Consider the following 24310-nt stretch of genomic DNA (forward strand, 5'->3'; position numbering starts at 1 on the left):
TTTACTGCCCTGTTGAGCAAGGAGAATGTCAGCTTGCTTTAGCTCACACTTCTGAAAATGAACAATGCGTGGGTTCAAGCCTATGCTGATCCAGCTGAATTCACACATACACAAACATTCAGAAGATAGGTGGAGCATAAAGGAGGGGTATTCCTAAAGAAAGCAGAACTTAATGTGCTTCACAACTGAAGATAAAAAGGCATAAAACAGGCACAGATACATAATTCCTTTATTTCACAATAGTAGGAGTTGAAATGAATCAATATTATTTCAAATGGCCGAACAGGAATTTGCAGTAAAAATACAAGCATTGCTGTTTTTAAAAGAAATGTATGATGCCTCCAATATATTACTAACACACAAACTCCATTTCACACAAGTACTGTCTGATATTTAAAGTATTCATGCTCACTTTGCATCTGTTCTTTCCTCTACATAAGTTTGCATGGAATGTGCCATTGTTCCATTCACATGGAGGAAATATGAAGGATTGAACGTTATACAGAACTTATCTTGAGAGTAAAGTCAACCGTTTAAGTCAAAGATTAGGTAACAAATGGAATCCCTCCCACTTCATTCCACTGTCAGCAACGAGAAACAGGACATAAACACTATGTTCCGATTTGTAACATGGAAGCAAACATCTGTCCCCATTTAATAGGTGCCCAGACCAGGAATGCAAAATAATGATCCACCTAACAAAAAATAACAAAAGACAGAAATAGCGTTTAAAAGGACAAATATGTAAAAATGGAATTTGAATGAATTACACATACATCAAGGTTCTTGCATCACAGAATTGAACAGACACAAAATGCTTGAAAGAAACAAAGAGAGAAGATACAACACTGCTTTTTAAGGCAAATTTTCCTTTCATTACAAATTCGCTCAACACGTTATCCTTAGTCTTTTTTTTCATGTTAAGGGAGGGAGAGATGCTGATGTAGTGGTAATGTCACTGGACAAGTAATCCAGAATCCAATCCAATGCTCTGGATCCATGGGTTGGAATCCCACTTTGGCAAAAGGTTAACTTCAAATCCCTTCTATTGAAAGGCTAGGGGTTGTATTCAGCATATTTCAATTCCCCAGAACCCCAACATGTTGTTAGGATACCAATAAAGCAGGTTTCTTCACATAAAAAAGCAATCATAATGATACAATTGTGAGTGCTTGGGAATTTTCCAACCAATGTTTTCAATTCTTCACTAGACATACCATCTTAAAGTTGTATTTTGCACAAAACCAAGTTTTAATTAAATAATGTTGTCAAACAATATGATGATAATATGCTAATATTTTAAAGTTGGTAAAGTGAACAATTGTTATATTTTTATAGAAAATGACACTCATTCAGGTCCGTTTCACCAGGCAACCTAAGCATTGATGATCTTTGTAAATTATCACAGGTGCCAATTTGTCGGTTTGTCAGACTTCTATTTAAACCTTGACAACTGCATCTAATTTCCAATAAGATACATGATGTTTATGATAACCATAAAAGTTATTCAATGGTGTTCAAATCTTCTTGCATTTAGAAGGCCATTCAGTTCTTTGAGTCCATGCCAACTCTCTGCAAGAACAATTCAGTTAGTCAGTCCCACTCTCCCAGCACAATGCAGCAAATTTCGTTTCTTGAGATCCTTATCCAACTCCTTTTGAAAGCCACAGTTGAATCTGTCTCTATTAACCTTGCAGCTATTCTGTATTCTAGACACTTGCTGCACTAAACGTTTTTCATGTTAACTTGGCTGATCAGATAATCAACTTCATTGTCCTACCTTATCCCTTTAATCCTCAAATCCCTTATTAAAATCTATCAATCTCAGCCTTCAATATACTTAACAATCCAGTATCTAGAGCCCTCTCCAGTAAAGAATTCCACAGATCTACTCCCTCCGTTGGAAAAAAGTTCTCCTCATCTGTCTTAAATCAGAAAATGTTTATTTTGATATTTTGCCCTTTGGTCCTAGACTCTCCCATAAGGGAAACAATCTTTCTGCATCAACCCTGTCAAATCCCCTAAGAATCTTGATTCGGACAACGACAACGGATGAATGGGCACCGCACAACAATCAACAGACAGGAGGGTTCCCTCCCAGTTGGGGAACACTTCAGTGGTCCAGGACATTCAGCCTCGGACCTTTGGGTGACCATCCTCCAAGGTGGACTTCGGGACAGGCAGCAGAGGAAAGTGGCCGAGCAGAGGCTGATAGCTAAGTTCGGTACCCAAAGGGAGGGCCTCAACCGGGACCTTGGGTTCATGTCACATTACAGATGATCACCATTGCACTACACACACACAGATATTCCTACACACACACGGACACAGGTACAGACAGACACGCACACAGACACCCTCACACACCCTTATAGACACACACACTCCCACACATGTACCCCCTCACAGACTTAAGACACTCTGCACTCACTACATACATACATACACACACACACACACACAAACACTTTCTCACACTCACAACCCCCACCTCAGACAGACATACACACAGACAGACAAAGACCCACATGCACACATATATTTTGTGTGGTGAATTTTTTTTGTACTTGCAGAGTTACATTGCACTTTGCTCAAAAACTGCATGCATTCATGTCGAACTCTGAGCTCAAAAACTGCATGAATTTATGTAAAACTCTGTTATCTCACTTTTTAGATTAGAATCATTCTAAACATCAGGTCATAGACAGAGAACACAGGGGGCTAACACCTTCAACATATTGCCTAGCTATCACCATTGTTAACAGCTAACCAGAGAATGCAACTTTAAAAAACAGGGTTTTGTGATTTACACATGAAAGAAGTGAAACTATCACTGTATTCTAACAGATGAAAGGCTTAACAGACAATCAATTCTTCAATGTATAATTTCAGTTACATCACACTGCAAATTTTTGCTATAAATTCTGTTACGATCGAGCCCTCCACAATCACCTGATGAAGGAGCGTCACTCCGAAAGCTAGTGTGCTTCCAATTAAACCTGTTGGACTATAACCTGGTATTGTGTGATTTTTAACCTAAGAATCTTATATGCTTCAATAAGGTCTCCTCCTATTCTTATAAACTCTGATGAGTACAAGACCAACCTACTCAATCTCTCCTCACAAAAAAACCTTCCATAATCTACTGAACCTTCTCTGGATTGCCTTCAAAGTCAGTACATCTTTCCTCAGATAAGGGAACCAAAACTGTTCACAGTATTCAGATGTGGCCTTGTATAGTTTTACCAAGACCTCTATACTATTGTACTCCATACTTTATGAAATAAAAGGTCAATTATATTTGTCTTCTCTATTACTTGCTGAACTTAAATGTTAGCTTTTTGTGATTCATTGCGAATGACAATGGCTTTTCTGTCTCTTTGGTCCCTCATGATTTTGAACAGCCTTACCAAATCTCCTGTTTTTCTTCTCTTCTATAAGTACAGGAACTCCAGCTTTGACATTTGGAACTGAACTCTTGTACCTGTGCAATCATTCCCATAAATTATTTTGGTACCCTCACCAAAACCTTCCTCAAATGTGGTGTTCCAAATTGAATACAATATTCCAGTTGAGTCCATCCCAATGTTTCATACAGATTCATCATCATAACTTCCTTATTTCCTATTGTCGGAGAATAATGACATTGCAAATATTCTTTTCCATTGTGAAAGTAATGAAATTGACTTTCAGCAAACCCAAGCCCCACCTGGAAATTAGGACATCATCACAGAAGGCAAGGAGGGGCAGCAGATATCCATATATTAACGTGCTTTCTGCAGTTTGTGGTCAAACTAGAAATATCCAATGATTCCTGGTGAAATGCCTGCACATCTCATACACTGGTGAGAACAGGTTTGACTTGGTTTCAGGGTATACTTGCATTGATTTGTATGATGCAGGTCTCTCTCACAAGGTCAACATTTATTGCTGATTCCTAAGCATCATAGAGATCATTGGGAACCACCCGCTTGCTGCAGTTCTTGAAGCACAGATATACCTTCAAAGCTTTTGGAGAGTCTCAGGATTCTAACTCAGCAACAAAGAAACAACATACTTCCATCAAAGGATAGTGCGCAATGTGAAGAAAGACTTACAGGTGGTCATGTCCCCCATCACATATTGCCCCATTCTTCCACACAATACTTTGCAAGTTTAGAAAACACTGTCAGAAAATCCTTGGTGAGTGGTTGTAGAGTATCTTGACAATGGTGTATAATGCAGCTATGGGTAGAGAGAGTGGATGTTTAAGGCAGTGGATAGAGGGTTGATAAAGTGGGCTGCGTGGTCTTGGATGGCATGATGTTTCTGGAGCACACTTAGAGGTGTACTTTCCAGACCAGTGGTAAATATTTCATTACACTGTCTTCAGTCATGTTGATGGTGACAAGACTGTGTGGATTCTGGAAGTGAGTTATTCACCACAGTTCTCCTAGCTTCTGGCCTGCTTTTGTAGCAATAGTACTAATGTAGCTAGATTAGTTGCAATTTTAGTCAACGATGACCCTCAAGGTGTTGTTGATGGAGGATTCAGTGACAATAATGCTACTGGATGTCTGGTAGTAGTTCTGCTCTTTTGCTGGAGTGTGTCATTAGCTATCATATTTGTGGAACAAATGCTACTAACAGGTTAACAAACCAAGCCAAAATGGTGTCGAGGTTTTGCTGTTTGTGGGCATAGACTGCTTTTTCATCTGAGAAATTGTGAACCAGACCAAACCAATTACTGTGCACTGATCAATAAACATCTTAATTCTGACCTTTTGATAGAGAATATCTGAAGAATACAGATTCCAGGACACTGCCCTGAAGAATTTCTGCAGCATAATCTAGATATGGATAACTGGAATCCAACAATCACAATCATGTTCCTGCTGTGCTAATAATGATTTCTCCCGGGGAGACACTTTCTACAATTCCCACTGCCTTCAAATATTATTCAGACTCCTTAACGCACACTCAATTAGAAGCTGCCTTGATATCATTGACAGTCAGTTTCACCTCCCCTCTAAAATTTAGCTCTTTTGTCCATTTTGGGTTGTAATGAGGTCTGAATGGTACTGGCAAAACCCCAAGTAAATACACCTGATAAAGTGTCATTTGCTAACACTTCCATCACTTTATTGATAAATTGACAGTGGACTAATGGAATGGTAACTAACTGGACTGGATTTGTCCTGCTGAGTGTGTTCAGGACACAATTGTGCAATTTCCCATTTTTGTTGGTTAGCTGTCAAAATTGTACATGAGCTGAAATAATTTAACTAGGAACATGGTTCGTTTTGGAGCACAAATTTTCAGCACACAGTCAGGATGGTTACAGAGACCAAAGCTTTTGCTTCATCCAGAATGCTCAGCTGTTTCTTGTTGTCACATGAAGTGCCTCAAGTTAGTTAAAAACTGGCTTGTTACTCTGGGGGCCTCGAGAAAAAGCCAAAATGGATTATCCAAACTGCACTGGAACAATATGGCTCATGCACTGGTCTTTATAAAACTGAGTGGGGGAGGAATGCCAGTAAAAAAATGAATATAAAAGGAAAAGTCATCTTGGGCCTACTCTCCCAGTGATGGTTTAACCCGAGAGTGACCATGCCTCAGGTAAGGGGGAGAGGTTGAGTACGAGAGCCCTTCATGGTAATGTCAGCCAGCAAAGGAATTGAACCCATGCTATTGGCGTTATTCTGCAACACAAACTAGTCATCAAGCCAACTGAGCTAACCAACCCCCTAATCAAACAAATATAGCTTTATAAAAAAAATTCACGCATGGGATGTGGGCATTGCTGGCTGGCCTGGCATTTATGCCTTTGAGAAGGTGGTGGTGAGCTGCTGTCCACGTACTAGACCTACAATACCATTAGGGAGGGAATTCCAGAATTTTGACTCAGCAAGAAATATAGTACAAATAAACAATGAGTGTAATTCTGATCAGATCATTTATAACTTCCAGTTCTTTGTATACCTTTGGAATTAGAATATAACAGAGAGCAAAGTAAGTTACACCTGCCTAGTGTTAAAAGATGATAACAACACACCTAGAGCTGCTGGGCATAGATAACCTTTTAAATGAGAAGGAAAACAAACAAATTCATATAGTCATAGAGATGTATAGCATGGAAACAGACCCTTCGGTCCAACCCGTCCATGCAGACCAGACACCCCAATCCAATCTAGTCCCACCTCCCAGCAACTGATCCCATTCCCTCCAAACCCTTCCTATTCATATACCCATCCAAATGCCTTTTAAATGTTGTAATTGTACCAACCTTCACCACTTCCTCTGGCAGCTCATTCCATACACGTACCACTCTGTGTGAAAAAGTTGCCCCTTAGGTCTCTTTTATATCTTTCCCCTCTCACCCTAAACCTATGCCCTCTAGTTCTGGACTCCCCCACACCAGGGAAAAGACTTTGCCTATTTACCCTATCCATGCTCCTCATGATTTTGTAAACCTCTATAAGGTCACCCCTCAGCCTCCGACGCTCCAGAGAAAACAGCCCCAGCCTTTCCTTATAGCTCAAATCCTCCAACTCTGGCAATATCCTTGTAAATCTTTTCTGAACCCTTTCAAGTTTCACATCATCTTTCCAATAGAAAGGAGACCAGAACTGCACGCAATATTCCAACAAAGGCCTAACCAAAGTGCTGTACAGCCGCAACATGACCTCCCAACTCCTGTACTCAATACTCTGACCAATAAAGGAAAGCATACCAAACGTTTTCTTCACTATCCTATCTCCCAAGACTCCACTTTCAAGGAGCTATGAACCTGCACTCCAAAGTCTCTTTGTTCAGCAACACTCCTTAGGACCTTACCATTAAGTGTCTAAGTCCTGCGAAGATTTGCTTTCCCAAAATGCAGCACCTCGCATTTATCTGAATTAAAATTCCATGTGCTACTTCTCAGCCCACTGTCCCATCTGGTCAAGATCCTTTGTAATCGGAGGTAACCTTTCTCACTGTTCACTACACCTCCAATTTTGGTGTCATCTGCAAACTTACTAACTGTACCTCTTATGCTCGCATCCAAATCATTTATGTAGAATTGGACATTTTTGAGTTATTACATGTTACAGAAGCTTACAAGGACATTTTATCGGCTACATACTTTTACTACATCAAAAACAGAAGCACATACTTCAAAGGAATAAAGATGTGATTTCAGCCTTGTGGAAACACCCCATTTTAAACAATGGAAGTTCTCAAACTTTAAAGACAGAATAATTGAGTCAGACAATGTAATAAAAAATATGTAGGCTTGAACTACTTTCAAATATTAAAAAAATGGTTCAATGCCTTTTTCATTATCTGGCCTGGGTTGTATTGTAGAATTGAATCCATTTGACATCTTTCATTTGGGAGGACAATGGCACGCTGTTATTTCTGCTCTAGAAGATGGAACTGAATCAGCTAAGTTCGATGAAAGATCTTTGCCACTTGCAGAAATTAATAGTTTAAATAGTCTCAATCTACCTATGGCTGGTGCGGGAAAGGAAAAATAGCTCTCAGGTTTTAGTTAAGCCAAGAATAGGACAGAATGAAGGCCTTTGTCCCAAACGTCAATTCTCCTGCTCCTTGGATGCCGCCTGACTTGCTGTGCTTTTCCAGAACCACACTCTCAAATAGGACAAAATGCGTTTTACTCTGCATCTTGTCACACTACATGCCTCTTCTTGTTGTTGAATATGTGCTAAAAGTAGGTAGTACTCCATCTTTTAGGAAGGCAGATTTATCTTCGTGGGCAGCACGGTGGCACAGTGGTTAGCACTGCTGCCTCACAGTGCCAGAGACCCGGGTTCAATTCCCGCCTCAGGCGACTGACTGTGTGGAGTTTGCACATTCTCCCCGTATCTGCGTGGGTTTCCTCCGGGTGCTCCGGTTTCCTCCCACAGTCCAAAGATGTGCAGGCCAGGTGAATTGGCCACGCTAAATTGCCCGTAGTGTTAGGTAAGGGATAAAGGTAGGGGTGTGGGTGGGTTGCGCTTCGGCGGGGCGGTGTGGACTTGTTTGGCCGAAGGGCCTGTTTCCACACTGTAAGTAATCTAATCTAATCTCCAAAATCAAAAAGTCTGAAAGAAAACTTAATGTTGAGCAATTCGTGAAAGAACACGCACATTACTAAATGATACTGTAACACAACTGAGACCTTTTGTTGATGTATAAATCTTGTACACTTGTATAATAAAAGAATCAGAGTTAATAATTATAAACAAGTGAAAATAAACACCAAAATGCAGCGTCTGAATATATGCATATACAATGAAGCTGATGACTTCTTGTCTCAATTATTCTCTATCAATTAGTCTCTAATAGGAGCTGATATGAGGAAATCCCCAGTACCTTACATGCATCTAAAAGCACAAATCCAAGGTAATTTCTTTCATACCAAGCAGGCCACACTAAACAGGTAATGTCTTAAATTACGTGTCTTGCAAAATGCTATTTTCTGCTAGTGATTGATCTAATTTGCATTTAATGAGTGATTCTCTTTAGAGTATCTCAAAACAGATTCAAATCTTAAATTCTTGACTACCAATGCTAACTGAAGTGTGGATGGCAAAACTAACATAAAAAGACTAACAATACAAATAAAGGGTACAAAAACCCTGTAAGAATAATTCATTACCTGCTGGATTAAGCTTCATTATTGCCTTACTATGCCACAAAACTTAATTTAAGAACCATCAATCATGTTGCTCACTGGGTTCTGTACAAAATTAAATTATTGGTCCCACATGGCAGTAATAGAAATATCTTAAAACCAGCAAGCTCATGTAGCTATTAGGTTTGACGAGGAACCTCAAGGAGATAACAGGCTTTTATTGACTTTGGGGCGAATGGTAGAATTGTGCAAATTGTTCAGTCCGAACTCATATCTTTTATTGCATTGATTGTAAAATGATTAATTAATATGAATTAACAAATTAATAACTTAATGCATCCTTTTAGTTATAATACTTGCCAGCAATTTCTGGCCCATAATTCTTTAGGTGTTTTTAAAAAGAAACTTTACACTTAGCAGGAGAGAGGAAATGAGTGTGATAAGCTTTTTGGGTCAAATGGTCTTTTCTTGCCTTTAACATGCTTTTTACACACATAAAAGTCAAACAGGTACGTGTGTCAGCCTAATTTCTCACTGTCAAATTACTTTCTTGTTAAACACTGAGAATTATTCAAAGAAAATTTGTATACTTCATAACAAATGAAATAAAATGCATTAGAACTCCATGTATTCAGTGGATTTATTTTAAAGAATCATAACTCAACCCCCACCCAGATGTTTTGGCACCTCTCAAAATTTCTACCTTGCCTTCACTCAATTTCTTTTTTGAATTCCTCCAATCAGGTTCCCAGCCTGCAATAACACAACAGCATGTTAACATGTTTATGCACAGTGTGAAATCACAGATTATTTGCAGAGGTTTAAATAATAGCAACTGAGAAAATACTTTTGCTGTTTTTAGGATTGAGTGCTCAGATAGCTCAGTGAGTGGAATTTTCCAGTGTTTTAGTATGGAGGAGTCTGTCCCAACACATTACAATGAATGAATGAATATATATAAAGAACTGTCACAGGCAAACAGCTGGTGCAGACAACTATGTCGGAAATTTGTAACAAGGCATGCAGATTAAAACTTAAAGATGAAACTAACAAAGTTTCAATCTCATAAAGGGAGCAATGACTAATTTATTACATAATGTCTGCAAATGAATAATAACTATTTCTCTGCTGGGCTTGTATTTCCAGTACAATATAATCAGCTAATCACCACATTTCAGGATTTAATGGCAATATGTCTAATTTGGAAAGGTGGGGTATGACAGAATGTTCCTCTAACGTTAGATCTTTAAGAGTATAGTACACTAAAAAGAAAAATACAGTGATTGTGGACTTGTTGGGCCAAATGGCCTGTTTCCAAACTGTAAGGATTCTATGATTCTAAGATGTGAACAGCTATTTGTTAGTTTGTCTCAGCAATCAAAAAAACTTCACATGTCTGCTGCACTGGAAAACCATTATCCAATGTCATGCTTGAACTGAGAAATGGAGCACAAAGGCTTAGAGGGGTTTCTTTGAAACTGCTGAGATAAGCAGCAAAACTGAGATAGATGCAGTAGGGAGGAGTTACAGAATAGGTGCATGTGTAATACGGCACATTTATCACTTTTGTATTATAATGTAGAAAAATTACAAAGTTTAACACATTGAATATGATAATAACCGCTGTTGTGTGTCTGTGTGGGGTTAGTAAGGCTTTTAAGAATTCAACAACAGGATGCATACATGCCATCCTTAAAGTGGTGCTTCACAGACAAAATTTGATACTGACCCAACAGAGGTACAGCAACTACGTCGGAAATTTGTAACAATTTGTAACAATGTCCTGAAAATCTTGGTCAGGAAGATAAGTTTTAACAAGTGCCCTGAATGCGGCTTTGTGAAAAGGATTATAGAATGTGAGAACAAGGACATCATACTAATTATGGACCAATCTCTGGTTACATCTCAGAAAGAGCACTGTGTGCAATTTTGGACCTCATATTTTGACGATGTTTAGGGATTGGAAAGTGTAGAAAGCAGATTTATATATATGAAAGAACAGGTGAGCAATTTCTATAACGTGAAATTGCAGGAAATGGGATTGTTTTTCTTAGAACAGGGAAGGCTAAGTGGTGACCTAATGATGTTTTCAAAATTATGGAGGAGCTTTGATAGAGCAAGTATGGAGAACCTATTTCTCTGGCTAGTGGATCTGTAGTAGAAAATAAAAACTAGAAAAGAAATACATTAACAAATGTAGATGAAGAAACCAACCCTGCAATTGAAATGGATAAAATTATTTGCAAGTATTAAGAGGTCAAACAAAAGGTCAATCACATTATCTATAGATTCTATAAATATGAGTTCAGAGCACTAACAGCAAAGGAGCAATGATAATTATGAATTGGCAATAGTTGTGCCATGGTCATACACTGCTGCCTAAGGTTTCTTTATTTATTATCAGGATATGGATGATTTTTTAAAAAATGTTGCAAATTCTGCAAATATTCTTCATTCCTAATTCCCTGAAGTGGTGGCGGTAGTGGGTTGTCTCCTTGAACTAGGTGAAATGAGGACTGCAGGTGCTGGAGATTAGAGTCGAGAAAAGTGTGATTCGAGGAAAGTACAGCAGGTCAGGCAGCATCAGAGTATCAGGAGAATCGATGTTTCAGGCAAAAGCCTTTGGGTTGATTCTCCTGCTCCTTGGATGCTGCCTGACCTGCTGTGCGTTTCCAGCAACATACTCTTGACTCTTGTTTCCTTTAACTGTTTCAGTCACTACTGTAATGGTCCTACAGTAATATTAGGAAGAGAATTCCAGGAATTGGACCAATGACACAGTTTAGACAATGTCTTACATTTGAGATACAGGACTAAATCTACTGGTATAGAGTAGGATAAGCATGGTTAAAAAGTTTTTAAGTAATATACTTTTAATCAATGAATAGAGAAAGTCAACTTCCTTTGGTTGCAGAATCAATACAAGAATGCAACTAAGATAGTGAACAGGAAAGTTAGATTTTTTTTTGCAAAAAGTGAAACAGGCTTAAGAACAAGGAAAAAGGCAAAGATAATGGGATTAGCTTAGGTTGCTCTAGCAAAGAGCTAACATTGAACAGATCGGTAAAATTACTTTCTTCTACTCTAACCGATTAATAGGTCCCGAGGGATTTAATCTTTCTCAGTGTGTTACCGTTGTCAGTGTAACATAATTGCAGGACTAATGCATCCATGATCAACACACAGTGAGGGTTTGATTTCCTTGGTGCTTCACTGAGTACATACTAAATGAGAGAGAGAGAGATAAGTCCCACTGTGAAAAGTGGAAGGGAAAGTGAGTGCAAAGAGAAAGGGAAATTAATTTCCATACTTCACAATCATTAATTTAACCAAATTTAATTTTACAGCAGCATAGTCACAGACTCAAAATGAGGCTGTCTGAAAAGGGGAGTTAAGAAAACGCTTCAAAATATGAAAACCACAAAGACATTAAACAAACTTCCACTAACAACTGATGAATATTTTTAAAAAAAATGATTTATATAGTGCTTTTCACAATCTTAGGATCCAAAGTACTTTATAGCCAACAAAGTTGTTCTGTCGATTGGTTATATTTGTGACACAAGGAATGATGCCACCAATCTGCACACTGCAAGGCACCACAAACAACAAGCTAACTTTAAAAAACGCACGTCTTTCAATGATTGTGGTTTAGGAATAAATCTTGGACAATGAAAAACTAAGAATCTGACTAAAAAGCTCCAGATGAATGGCACTGGTGTGGCGAGCTGTGTGACTTCTTTCTTTTCCATTTCTTTGATGAGAAAACTGTAGGCCATCAGCCATAGTACTGCTCAACATGAAGGTGAAAACACAAAAGAGATAAATCAGAAAGCAGTAATTATGTCGCAGCAAACCTGGGTCTTAAAAGCCTTAAAAAGGAGTAAAGGCTAAACTTCATGAATTATTGAGAGGTTGTGGGAAAGAATTTGACAAAGTTAATTTTTAATGGAGATCAATGGCAATCCAGGTAGAATACATCAGAGGAGCTAGCTAAACAGAGTGGAGATCTGAACCAAGGACTGATCCAGATGCTCCCCCCTTAACCAGATAAGCTAGGGGAGGAAATATGTGGCATTTTTATCTTCAGTTGGAGCAGATTTCTCCTACTCACCAAATTAGTTGTGCAAGATTTCTAGACAGAAACACTTGAGATACTGTGCAGCATTCTCCAAAAAACATCATATTAACTTGAGAAAAATATGAATATGTTTATCACGTGCAGTACTGCCTTAAAATTTGATTATTTGGAGTATACCAAAAAGGTACAACTGGTTTGATTACCATTTGGGTGTGGCACAGCAGGAAGTAGTAAGAGGTTAAGCGGAATTAAATAGGAAGTGCGCAGTGCAAAAATTCAAAGTTTTAATTTCTTTTTCTATGCATGTTGTATCTGCAGGATTCTTACTGCACAAAAAAATAAAGAAAATTAAAAGAAACAAAGATAAGTCAAACATGGAGAGGTATATATATTTGGCCTTCTGAAAGGCACCTTAGTCTGAATATTAACCATTCCTACTAGAAGCCTGACAACAATAGAAATACAAATTTTTGACATGTCAGTGAACATGAACAGGCACAGATCAACTGCTTTAAATTGGAAGAATCTGGAAGAATTAAATGAATTACAACTGATGAGAAAAGATAAAGTTTTGTTTCATACAGTTCTGCGAAAAGTAAAGTTGCCAATTGGAATTATTCACATATACTAAATTTTAACTTTCAGGAAAATTCCAGTTAAACATTTCTCATTTTCAGTCTTTTACTTCTGTAACTCCAGACCAGTGCTTCCCAAAGACCCCATTCTCCCCTTTTCTGAAGCAATTGAAAATTGTCATGATGTCTTGATAAGCATTTGCAGAGACCAATTAAAGCCAGGGGAAGCAAGGTAGGTCATGACTGCCCTAGAGCTTATGACCACACTTTTGGAAGCCCTGCACTAGGGCATATTGAACATTTTTCTAAATTAAAAACGGGGCAGTATCAGTATCAACATGAACAACAGAACATATGTAATTCACAGACTTAGACAAATATTATTCAAATTTGGAGTATTATCTCATTATAAACTTATTTTCTAATTTACTAAATAAATATGCATTGTAGTCAAGTCAAAGAACTGTGGTGGTTTCTGAGAGGCCACAGTATACCATGAAATTTAAATAAATGTTGCCAATGCATAACTACAAATATGAAGAAATATTCTAGACTTTTTACTAATCTTTGAGTTTGCTTTTGAAATTCGATATCATGCATTATTTTCTGATTATTTTCATGAAAAAATTCACTGCATAATTATTGTGAATGAATGTATAGTCAAATCTAGAAATGTGTTGGCTACATCAAATTCTAACCTATTGCAGAGAGAAGGAAGGAAAAGAAAGGTGATTCAAAAAAATTTGCATTATTCAGATATGGAGGATCACTTTGTAGTTACTTTTTTAAGAACAGCTTTTTCCCCCTGTACAGTAATACCATTTAGACTTAAAACAGAATGTGTGAAGATAACCAAAAGTGAATTAATCATTGAAATCTCCATGCCTTCCAATGAATAAGTCAAGAAACTTTGACAAGTTACATAAGTAAAGATTGCGAATAATACTAAAGAGCAAAGCATGATCATTAAATAATGCAAATTTGCATTTCCATTGTATATAGTATAGCATATGACTGATCATGGAAGCCACAAAACAAGCCCTTAGGCTCCACTGAGACAGCATCCATTAATTTGTGTCAGATTTACCATTCCTGAAATTGGCCAAATTGCTTGCTCAAGAAGGAAGAAAGTCAAGCACAGATTAGGCCTCCATGATCTTTAACATTTCTTTAACAACCAGCATACATACAATTGACCATTTTCTTGATGTGTTGCTGGAATATCTTCAGCCATGGGGTGGTGACTGTGGAAGTTATCGGCTCCACAGCTTTCTGTGGCAAAGTCATATCAGCTATGATCAATGGCAAAGATGACATGATGGATTGAATGGTGTAACTCTGTTCCTATATTTGATGGCCATCTATTCAGGACAGCATTTATTGTGGCTGTGGGTATGTTTGCTAAGCTGCGAAGTTGATTTGTATGTGTTTCATCCCATGTCTAGATGCTTCAGTGCTTTGGAGCCTCCTGTGAAACACCGCTGTAAAGTGTCTTCTGGAATTTATTTGGTTCCATTTCTGCTGCTTCTGGTTGCTGGTTCCAGTTGTTCGTTGTTGTGGCCTAGGTCAATGCGTTTGTTCTTAGAGTATGTGGATGAGTGCCATGCTGTTTAGTTTGTCCTATGATCATTGTGTTGTCCTTGTCATCCGTGTGTGGCTACTAGGGACAGCTGGTCGTGGAGTTTATTGGCTAGTTGGTGTTTGTGGATGCGGATTGCTATTTGTTGCGGGCAATCTTTGCATGGAATCCTGTAAATGACATTAGTTTTGCACAAGATGGGTATTGGGTCTTTTGTCCTAGTGAGTTGTTGTCTGAGCCTGACTGTTGGTTTATGGGCTGTTATGAATTGCAGTGGTTGGAGAAGTCTGGCTGTCAGTTCTAAGTTTTTTTTACCTACGGTAAGCACGGCTAGTGAGTTAGGTCGTGGCATGTCTTTGATGTGTTGTCTGTCTGTTAGGCATCTGCGGGTGAAGTTGCGGGGATATCCATTCTTGGTGAATACTCTGGAGAGGAAAGGCACTTAAATAGATTAACTGAATAATCGATTATCCGAATGAAATACTGCCCGCCCATCTCGTTTGGATAAATCGAGGTTCCTCTTTATAAGGCAAACAGACAGACAACTAGCAATTCAATCTGCATTCAAAAACACCAACTAGCAACTAAACACCACAACCAGCTGTCCCTCGGAGCCATGCACACAGATGACAAGGACCACAAATTTAACTGGGACAATATAACTACCATAGGACAAGCTAAACATAGGACAGCCAGAGAATTTCTAGAAGCATGATTCTCATCCACAGGCTCCAAGAACAAGCACATTAACCTAGACCCAATATACCAGTCATGACAACAAACAATCAGAATTGGAAGCAGCAGTTAATAAATAAATTCCAGAGGACAGTACAACAGCGCTTCACAGGAGACTCCAAAGCACTGAAGAGGTCATCAGACACGGGATTAAGTCTGCAAATCAACTTCCCACCTCAGGGAACATACCCACAACCACAACACCAGGCACCCCAGTTACAAACCTTGAATAGCATTTATTGTCCACCCTTAATTGCCTTGAAGGGGATAGTGAGAATGTTGAGCTGTACAGACTTTGGGGCATTTCATGTGTAAATCACAAAACTTTTTTTTTAAAAAAGTTGCATTCTCAGATTATCTATTAACAATGGTGATAGCTAGACAATATGTTGAAGGTGTTAGCCTCCTGTGTTCTCTGTCTATGCCATGATGTTTAGATTGTTATCTCACTTTTTAGATTAGAATCAGAGTTTTACATGAATTCATGCAGTTTTTGACCAAAGTACAATGTAGCCCTGCAAGTACAAATTCACCCCACAAAATATATGAGTGCATGTGGGTCTTTTGTCTGTCTGTGTGTGTGTCTGTCTGGGTTGGGGGTTGTGAGTGTGAGGAAGTGTATGTGTGTATGAGTAGTGAGTGCAGAGTGTCTTAAGTCTGTGAGGGGATGCATGTGAGAGTGTGGGAGTGTGTGTCTGTCTGTAAGGGTGTGTGTGGGTGTCTGTGTGCACGTCTGTGTATATATGTGTCCGTGTGTATGTGTGTAAAGGAGTGCCTGTGTGTGTGAGTGCGCGTGTGTGTAGGAGTATCTGTGTGTGTGTATAGTGCAATGGTGATCACCTGTAATGTGACATGAACCCAAGGTCCCGGTTGAGGCCCTCCCTATGGGTACCGAACTTAGCTATCAGCCTCTGCTCGGCCACTTTCCTCTGCTGCCTGTCCCGAAGTCCACCTTGGAGGATGGTCACCCAAAGGTCCGAGGCTGAATGTCCTGGATCACTGAAGTGTTCCCCAACTGGGAGGGAACCCCCCTGTCTGTTGATTGTTGTGCGGTACCCATTCATCCGTTGTTGTAGCCTTTGCTCTGTTTCCCCAATGTACCATGCCTCAGGGCATCCTTGCCTGCAACGTCTAAGGTAGACAACGTTGGCTGAGTCACATGAGTACCTGCCATGTACAAGGTGGGAGGTCCACGGGTAATGATGGTATCTATGTCCACACTCTGACACGTCTTGCAGCGCCTACCGTGACAGGGTTGTATGGAGTTGTCCTGAAAGCCGGGCAGCCTGCTACGAACAACGATCTGTTTCAGGTTTGGCGGTTGTTTAAAGGCAAGTAGTGGAGGTGTGGGGAAGATCTTGGTGAGGTGCTCATCCTCATTGATGTGTTGCAGGTTACGAAGAACATGGCGTAGTATTTCAGCTCCTGGGAAATACTGAACAACGAAGGGTACCCTGTCGGTTGCAGCAGGTGTCTGTCTCCTGAGGTCATTATGGTTCCTTGCTGTGGCATGTCGGAACTGGTGGTCGATGAGTTGGGCATCGTACCCCGTTCTTGTGAGGGCATCCCTGAGTACTTCCAGGTGTCTGTCACGTTCCTCCTCGATGCTGCCTGAATTGCTGTGCTCTTCCAGCACCATTGATCCAAAATCTGGTTTCCAGCATCTGCAGTCATTGTTTTTACCACGTTCCTCCTCACCTGAGCAGATGCAGTGAACGCGTAGGGCTTGTCCATAGGGAATGGCTGTTTTAATGTGTTTTGGGTGGAAGCTGGAGAAGTGTAGCATTGTGAGGTTGTCTGTGGGTTTGCAGTAGAGTGTGGTGCTGAGGTGTCCATCCTTGATGGAGATGCATGTGTCCAAGAATGTGACAGATAGCCGAGAGTAGTCCATGGTGAGTTTGATGGTGGGATGAAACTTGATGTCACTGTGTAGTTTTATCAGTGACTCCTCACCATGGGTCCAGAGGAAGAAAATGTCGTCAATGTACCTGGTGTATAATGTTGGTTGGAGATCCTGCATAGAGAAGAAGTCTTGTTTGAAACTATGCATAAAAATGTTGGCATATTGGGGTGCAAATTGGGTCCCCATGGCTGTTCTGTGTGTCTGGATGAAGAACTGGTTGTCAAAGGTGTAGACGTTGTGATCAAGGATAAAGCGGATGAGTTGTAGGACGGTGTTCGGAGATTGGCAGTTGTTGGTGTTGAGTACTGAGGCTGTTGCCGCGATGCCATCATTGTGGGGGATGCTGGTGTAGAGTGCAGAAACGACATTGTGATGAGGAATGCTCCCGGTTCGAGTGGTCCGTGGGTGTTGAGCTTCTGTAAAAAATCCGTAGTGTCGTGACAGAAGCTGGAATTCCCCTGTACAATAGGTTTCAAGATGCCTTCCACATAGCCGGAGAGATTCTCACATAGGGTCCCATTGCCCGGCACGATGGGACGTCCTGGTGTGTTGGCTTTGTTTACCTTTGGAAGGCAGTAGAAGTCGCCTACACGAGAAGTACGTGGGATGAGGGCGCGTAGGGAACTCTGAAGGACTGGATGCCTGTAATGTTCCTGGTTGTTCAGTTGTCAGTACACTTCCTTGCAGTAATCTGCTCTATTCTGAATGACAATGGCTCCTCCTTTATCTGCTGGTTTGATGACAATGTTGTGATTGGTTTTGAGAACCTGGATGGCACTGCGTTGTGAACGGGTGATGTTTTGCACTACCTTGTGGGTACGGCTGATGAATCTAGCATTTATCTTTCCTGACGGTTTGAGCATACATGTCAAGCCCAGGGTAGCGGCCCTCCGGTGAGGTCCAAGTTGACACCTTCTTTGGTCGTTCCTCTACAGATTCCTGTGATGACTGTTCCAGTTCATCAGTGGGCTCATTGGGATCACTGCTGGCACCTTGAAAGAATTAGGATTACTTACAGTGTGGAAACAGGCCCTTCGGCCAAACAAGTCCACACCGCCCCGCAGAAGGGCAACCCACCCATACCCCTACATCTACCCCTTACCTAACACTACGGGCAATTTAGCGAGGCCAATTCACCTGACCTGCACATCTTTGGACTGTGGGAGGAAACTGGAGCACCCGGAGGAAACCCATGCAGACACGGGGAGAATGTGCAAACTCCACACAGTCAGTCGCCTGAGGCGGGAATTGAACCTGGGTCACTGGCGCTGTGAGGTAGCAGTGCTAACCACTGTGCCACCGTGCCACCCGGAGTCTCATTCGTCTGATGAACTCCTCCGTGTCTGCTGCCAGAACCAACGGGTCCATTTTGGCATCACGCTCTACCGCAAACCCACACACAACCTCACAATGCCACACTTCTCCAGCTTCCATCCAAAACATATTAAAACAGCCATCCCCTCTGGACAAGCCCTACGTGTACACCGCATCTGCTCAGATGAGGCGGAACGTGACAGACACCTGGAAGTACTCAGGGATGCCCTCAAGAACGGGATACGATGCCCAACTCATCTACCGCCAGTTCCGACGTGCCACAGTAAGGAACCATAATGACCTCCTCAGGAGACAGACACTGCTGCAACCGACAGGGTACCCTTCGTTGTTCAGTATTTCTCTGGAGCTGAAAAACTACGCCATGTTCTTCGTAACCTGCAACACATTATCAATGAGGATGAGCACCTCACCAAGACCTTCCCCACACCTCCACTACTTGCCTTTAAACAACCGCCAAACCTCAAACAGATCGTTGTTCGTAGCAAGCTGCCCAGCTCTCTGGACAACTCCATACAACCCTGTCACGGTAGGCGCCGCAAGACGTGTCAGAGTGTGGACATAGATGCCACCATTACATGTGGGAACACCTCCTACCTTGTACGGGGCAGATACTCATGTGACTCAGCCAACGTTGTCTATCTTATACCTTGCAGGCAAGGGTGCCCGGAGGCATGGTACATTGGGGAAACAGAGCAAAGGCTACGACAACAGATGAATGGACACCGCACATCAGAGAGGAGTGCTCCCTCCCAGTTGGAGAACACTTCAGTGGTCCAGGACATTCAACCTCGGACCTTCGGGTGACCATCCTCCAAGGCGGACTTCGGGACAGGCAGCAGAGGAAAGTGGCCGAGCAGAGGCTGATAGCTAAGTTCAGTACCCATAGGGAGGGCATCATCCGGGACCTTGGGTTCATGTCACATTACAGGTGACCACTATTGCACCATACACACACACATAGGCACTCCTATACACACGGACACACATATACACAGATGTGCACACAGACACCCACAGCCATATAAGTATTGCTGTTTGGCTTTATTGAATCTCTGTGAGCATTTTCTACATTTGTGATGAAAGAGAGTTCAGAGGAATCAAATCATGTATTGGTTATAAGGTTTAGGCTGTTTCATAATTTTAAATAATTTCTCTCATTATCTTAATCCATCAAAAGTTTGTTGCAATCAAAGAAAAGTTCCATTAGTTTAAGGGAAACATAGCATTATCTCAAATGTCTAAAACTAGGAAAGCTTGGAAATTTGGCAATATCTAATTAACAAGTGTGATCCAAAAATCTTATTGAAATATGTTCTCTGCAACTGGACAGAACATGCAGATTCTTACATAAACATGTCTGCTGTCTTATGATCTGATTTTAAGGCTTTAGAGACACATTCCTACAAAGTTTTTAAATAAAGTGTCAGGTTCTAGACCAATAATCAACAAATGTTGCTCAAATACTCAATTCTTTTGAAATCTATGAACAAAGCAACCAATTTTATTTTAATTGACAATTATTACTGCTTTTGAACTAAAAGGTTTATACTTAAAAATTTTACTGAAAAGGGCTCACCTTAAATAGGTAATGACTATTTGTATATCGTCAGAACTTATAAGGAGCTCTTGTCAACTTACTCCATGAGTATTAAATAGGTAACCTTAAAACCTCTCTTTCTAGAACAACCCTAGTTCATAGAATGTAATATTTGTTGCACAAGAAAGGGGAGAAAATAGAAAATAACACAATTTTAAGATTTCATACTTTCATGAAAACATAACGATGAGCAGCACCACAGATTCTGCAGAGGTTCAAGCATTCAGTTAGCAGCATCCATTCTCACCAGTGACTGGCAATAAGTGCTGGCTCAGCCAGCAATGTCCACATCTATGCCCCATGAGTGCACAACAAGAGATTTAGTGGATACGAGTCCAACCTGACCAATTTTTCTTTCTTAGACAGCCTCTTCACCCAAGGAATTAGTCAAGCAAACCATCTCTGAATTGCTTTGAAAGTAATTATATTTGTTCTTAAATAAGGTGACCAAAAGTATCCACACTACACCAGAATGGCTGCACCAATATCTTGAGCAAGACTAACAAAAGTTTGCTACTTTTATATTCTATTTCTTCACAATGAACAACATATATTGTCTTTACCAATGTTTTGTCTACTCACTTAACATTCTCATGTTAACTTACTTTTGAACCTGTGTTCCTCATTGTGTCAACCATTCTCTATGCTGTCGCCTGAGTACATAAAACTGATCGTCAGAATTATCCAACTCACCTAAAGTTAGTACATCAATACTTCCAGTAAGAATTTGAAAACCATGACACATCTCCTCTCATCTCATTTTATGTTTTCATGTTCCTTTCTAGATATTGAAGCTCCGACAACACCAGAAATAATTGATTGGTGTCGATCTCAGATATTAAAATGAAAATAAATCCTGCAGGGCTTAATGTACCTCAACCCAGACTATTAATAAACCAAAGAAAACAAAATTCAACAAGCTTCACACAAGTGACCTAACCTCATTGCCAAAAATGTCACAATACACAACCAGCTTTATCAGTTGTGCTGCAGTAAACTCCACTTCCTGCACCAATACTCAAATATCACAAACAGTGAACATAGCATAAAGTACACGGAACCACACAGAATGCTGTAATACTATCAAAAATATTCAAAAATTATATAGTTTTCCATATTTAGAAATTATTGTAAAATGGCCAAAAATGTTACGGTACAGTGCATTTGTATATTTTTAGATTATGGTCTACAATAGGGGCACAGAAAACGGAATAGAAAACTGAAAAGGAAATGAGAGAAAAACACAGTCTCATTTAGTAAAATTGTAGTAACTAAATTCTAGTAAGCTTTACCTTACAGCTGATAAGTTTGGATTTCAGTTGAGAGTCTATTTAAAACGTCAGTGGTAAGATAACACAACGTTAAGTCAGGGTAACAGTCAGTTGATAGGGCGAGAGACCCATTGCAGAGGTAAAACCATGCAAAGATTATCTGAAGATGAAAAGTGCAGTCATTTCTCAAGTCACAACACATTAAAACATTCGAAGTAAAAAAGGGTTTGTGGGAGTTAAGAAATTTGCAGTGGTTTAGTCTTAGAATCACAAAATCATGCATGTAAATGTCAGCACAAGTAATTACATCCTTTGAAATATTTTCTACCAGTGTCATTTTTTCAAATTACTGAAGACATAAATGATAATCAAACAAAAAAAGGGGGGGTGGGTGGGGGGGGGAATAGCACTCACCACTTGTCCTACTCTCACATTAATGATAGGAAAATATGTGGAGAAAATTCTGACAAAAAAATTAACCTCCATTTAGAGCTGCAAGGTTTGATCAGGGATAGTCAGCATGGCTGTCAGACGGAGGTCATGGCTGACAAAAACTTTATTAATTTTTGGAGAAGGGGACAAAGCGTGTAGATAAGGGTAGCACAGTTGATGTATGAATATAGGTTTACCTTCGACAAGATTCCATATTTCAGGCTTATAAAGAAGGTAAAAACACATGGGATCTAGAGTAATGTGGCAAGCTGGATTCAAAATTGGCTTAATGATACAAGACAGGGGATGCTGATAGAAGGTGGTTTGTGTGACTGGAGGACAGTGTTCATCTTCTTACCACAGGGATCAGTGCTACATCCCTTATTGTTTATATTATAAAATCAATGTTAGATGAGAATGTGGGAGTGTTGCTAAGTAAGTTTGCGGATGACATGAAGATTGGAAAAGTGGTTGACAGTGAGCCAGAAAGTCTTAGGTAAGAAGAGAACATAGACAGATTGGTTAGATGGGAATTTCAGTAGCATTTGGAACTTAACTCTGAAAAATGTGAAATGATGCATTTTGCACGAGGTAACAAGATAAGGGAATATTCAATGAATGACAGGAAGCTCTGAAGAACAGAGAGATCTTGGGGTTCACAGATCCCTAAAGTGGCAGGTGGGGTTAACAAGGTAGTTAAGAATGCATATGGGACACTTGCCTTTATCAGTCAAGTCATAGATTCTAAGAGCAGGAAGGATGTGGAGTTTGCGATTAGACATGAATTAGGAAGCTTGGATTGGGAGCAATTGTTCCATGGTAAAGGCACTATAGACATGTGGAGACTGTTTAAGGAACAGTTGTTGCAAGTGATGAATAAATATGTCCCTCTGAGACAGGCAAGAAGTGGTAAGATAAAGGAACCTTGGATGACGAGAGCGGTGGAGCTTCTCGTCAAAAGGAAAAAGGTAGCTTACATAAGGTGGAGGTAGCTGGGGTCAAGCTCAGCTCTACAGGATTACAGGCAGGCGAGGAAGGAGCTTAAAAATAGTTTGAGGAGAGCCAGGAGGGGGCACGAGAAAGGCTTGGCAGAACGGATTAGGGAGAACACAAAGGCATTTTACACTTATGTGAGGAATAAGAGAATGGTCAAAGAAAGAGTAGGGCCGATCAGGGATCGCATAGGGAATTTGTGTGTGGAGTCTGAGGAGGTAGGGGAAGGCCTAAATGAGTTTTTTACTTCTGTCTTTACAAAAGAAATGAACTTTGTAGTGAATGAAACCTTTGAAGAGCAGGTGTGCATGCTGAAATGGATAGAGATAGAGGAAGCTGATGTGCTGAAAATTTTGTCAAATATTAAGAATGACAAGTCGCCAGGCCCGGACCAGATTTGTCCTCGGCTGCTTTGGGAAATGAGAAATGCAATTGCTTCGCCACTTGCGAAGATCTTTTCATCCTCGCTCTCCACTGGAGTCGTACCTGAGGACTGGAGAGAGGCAAATGTAATTCCTCTCTTCAAGAAAGGAAATAGGAAATCCCTGGCAATTACAGACCAGTAAGTCTCACGTCTGTCGTCTGCAAGGTGTTAAAAAGGATTCCAAGGGATAGGATTTATGACCATCTGGAAGAGCATGGCTTGATTAAATGCAGTCAACACGGCTTTGTGAGGGGCAGGTCATGCCTCACAAACCTTATCGAGTTCTTTGAGGATGTGACTAGAAAAGTTGATGCGGGTCGAGCTGTGGATGTGGTGTATATGGACTTCAGCAGGGCATTTGATAAGGTTCCCCATGGTAGGCTCATTCAGAAGGTCAGGAGGAATGGGATACAGGGAATCTTAGCTGTCTGGATACAGAATTGGCTGGCCAATAGAAGACAGCGAATGGTAGTAGAAGGAAAATATTCTGCCTGGAAGTCTGTGGTGAGTGGTGTTCCACAGGGCTCTATCCTTGGGCTTCTATTGTTTGTAATTTTTATTAATGACTCGGATGAGGGGATTGAAGGATGGGTCAGCAAGTTTGCAGATGACACAAAGGTTGGAGGTGTCGTTGACAGTATAGAGGGCTGTTGTAGGCTGCAGCGGGACATTGACAGGATGCAGAGATGGGCTGAGAGGTGGCAGTTATTTATTTATTTATTTACAGTTATTTATCAACCTGGATAAATGCGAGGTGATGTATTTTGGAAGATCAAATTTGGA

The 24310-nt window shown here is 40.4% G+C and overlaps 1 protein-coding gene across 6 annotated transcripts in view; it reads right to left on the bottom strand.

The window, feature by feature from the left end:
* LOC122543943 (intersectin-2-like) overlaps positions 1 to 24310 on the bottom strand; it is a 198362-nt gene that overhangs the window by 149613 nt on the left and 24439 nt on the right. The window contains exon 1 of one of the 6 annotated variants that reach the window (XM_087980008.1): positions 413 to 432. The exons of the other annotated variants lie outside the window; for them this stretch is intronic. The gene's annotated coding sequence lies outside the window, so the exon portion shown is untranslated. Of the gene's footprint in view, positions 1 to 412; positions 433 to 24310 lie in introns of those variants that run through there. 6 annotated transcript variants of the gene reach the window in all.

Source organism: Chiloscyllium plagiosum, unplaced genomic scaffold (genome assembly GCF_037043375.1).
Source record: "Chiloscyllium plagiosum isolate Xiang-an unplaced genomic scaffold, Cpla_swu_hap1 HiC_scaffold_3, whole genome shotgun sequence".
NCBI classification, from domain to species: domain Eukaryota; kingdom Metazoa; phylum Chordata; class Chondrichthyes; order Orectolobiformes; family Hemiscylliidae; genus Chiloscyllium; species Chiloscyllium plagiosum.